We start from the raw sequence: 2,827 nt of genomic DNA, 5'->3' as shown, positions 1-2,827 counted from the left end.
GCAATAACTACTGAGTTACTTTCAATTGAAGGTAAAAATTAAATGTTTTAATTTTGGAAGTGGTTTGGCAACAGTATTTCCAAAACGTGGTAGAAAATGGTGTTTTTTAGCTTGAATTCACACCAGAAGGCTACTCATTCTTCCATAAAGAGCTTATGGAAGACACTCCCATTTTTAAGCCAAATGGAAGAAGAACATGAAATCAGAAAAAAAAAATTACCCAACTTCTGTATAATACTCTCAGGATCCTCAGTAGGGAACTCGAGGCAGACTTTTAGCAAATCTTATTAAAGAAAACAAATATATTAGGAACACATTGTAAGAATATGTGCTTAAAGTGAAACTTGGGTAGTGATCTTATTACATTATCTCAATTATTGAACTCCTCTTAGTTTCTTATTCTGTTTTATTAATGTCATCAGTTATTATCATTTGAAATTAACTTGTTTTTGAATTTGTTCACTGGTTTACTGCTACCAGTAAAATGTCAGCTCCATGAAGACAAGGACCTTGTCAGATTTGCTCGCTGATATATCCTTTGTGCTTAGAAAACTACCTGGAACATAGTGGAAGCTCAATATTTGTAGAATGAATGAATGAATCCCGAGAGCATGACATCTAATGCATGAAAGAAGATCAGAAGAATTCAGCCAACCCAAGAGAAACAGGAATGTGGACCACACCTGAATAAAACTACTATCCTCTTAACTCGTTATTCTCTCCTTCCTGAATCAAAGACTCATATTTTTAAAACAGATATGCTGTGAGGAATTTACACCACAAATGTGTGTCACTAACATATAGATTAGTATTTACTGTGTTATATCTTAAGTATGCTCAAATTGAAAGTAATGAACATTGCTTTCAACTATGTTATGATTTTTAAGCAATCACAATTCATTCTAAAGTTGGCTTCATAATGTCTTGAGTAGTGCTGCCGGTTTTTCTGTAGATGGATATCTAGACTTTGAAAATTAAAGTAGAAGATGAAGGACAGCAGAATATGCCACTCCAAAAGATGCCACTTTTGCATAAGGATTATTTTGAGCTAAAGGCAACTGAGAAGAAGTAGATACAGGAAAAGTTATTTGCCTTGCCTAAACAATTTGCCTAAAAACAGGATACAAATTCACAAAGTTATCCCTCCTTCTCTCTCTACCAAGTGGGACAGAATTTGATCACTGAAGATGACTTAAGATGCTTATCATCCTGGAGATATCACCACAGGAATCTACACAACAAATTTTACAAAATAGCCTTTATCTACCATATATTTGCCTTCCTACAATTTACTGCCCTTAAAAACCCAAGGTCCTTTTCCTTTGTCATTTCTTCAACAATGTATTATTCTTTGTCAAAGATGCTATGTAAGCCAGAGTTCTAAGCCACTTCTTTGAGATTTACTCATTTTTTTTCCTGGGTATCTTCTATGTGTACATCTGGTATATGTGTTAACAAATGTCTGTTTTTCTCTTGTGAATCTTTTGTTTTTTGAGATGAGGACTCACTCTATTGTCCAGGCTACAGTACAGTAGCATAATCATAGTTCACTGCAGCCTCAACCTCCTGAACTCAAGTGATCTTTCTGCCTTATCCTCTCGAGTAGCTGGGACCACAGGCATGTGCCATCACACCTGGCTATTATTTTTAACTTTTTTTTGGACAGGATCTCACTATGCGGCCCAGGCTGGTCTTGAACTCCTGGCCTTAAGTGATTCTCCCACCTAAGGCTCTCAAAGTGCTGAGATTACAGATGTGAACCACCACACCTGGCTATCCTGCCTTTTGTTACAATGGATACTAGCTCAAAGCTATGAGAAGTAGAGAGAAAATTACTTTTTCCTTCCCTGCAAAGGGAATATAATTCAGTAATTAAGGTCATAGACTTCTAGCTCGAGTAGTTCTGAGTTCAAATCTACCCACCATATTTATCAGTTATGTGTCTTTGACTAATTTTATAACATTTTTGAATCTCAGTTTCTTTATCAGGAATTTAGGTAATGCTGTTTCATAAAAATTTTAGTACATTTAACATAATGTAAAAAGTGCTTACTTCAGTGAGTCCAACACACAATTAGGGCTCAGTGAGGTGTAGCCATTATCATTAAGCTCTCTGCCAAAATTCCCACGACAAACAAACAAAAGGCATTTTACAACATTAGCTTGAAAATCGAAAAACTATGAAACATGTTACATGAAGTAATATTGGAATGTAGTTTTAGCTTTTGATATTTAGATGTGATGTTTCAGAGTATTCAAGGGAAGGGATCTGCATTTAATCTTTATAGTGCACAATCTTGACTCTAACACTTCCTTGGCTCAGTATTGTAAAATTGTGGAAGTTCAGCTTCCTAAGTCACACTAATTATGCTGCCACTTTCACCTATAAAAACAGGAATGCTTTACAAAAGTGCTTAGGATCTCTATATTGTATACATTTTAAAACCATAAATCAGTAGAAAAAAAACTGGTATGTCTCAAAATTATTAAATGTAACATGTCAAACAACAAGTTAAGATTAGCGAAATGCCCAAAGCTCCTCTACTGCAAGGAATACTGGATCTCTGTGTCTTAAGCAACACCCCAGAGAAGCATGTACCATGGCCACGGTCTCTTGACCTTACCTCCCCATAGCTAGATAATGGTGCTATGTGTGAGTTTAATAGTCCAGTATTTTAGGATATAATAAACTTGATATATAAGACAAGAATTTGATATTTAAGATATTATAGACAGGATTATTCTAACATGTGAATGGTAATATTTTATATACACTCAAGGCTTTAGATGCACATAGATTTTCTAAAACATACAAAAAGAACAGAAA

The sequence above is a fragment of the Theropithecus gelada genome, chromosome 2, assembly GCF_003255815.1.
Source record: "Theropithecus gelada isolate Dixy chromosome 2, Tgel_1.0, whole genome shotgun sequence".
NCBI classification, from domain to species: Eukaryota; Metazoa; Chordata; class Mammalia; order Primates; family Cercopithecidae; genus Theropithecus; species Theropithecus gelada.
Note: the sequence above shows the minus strand (reverse complement) of the source record.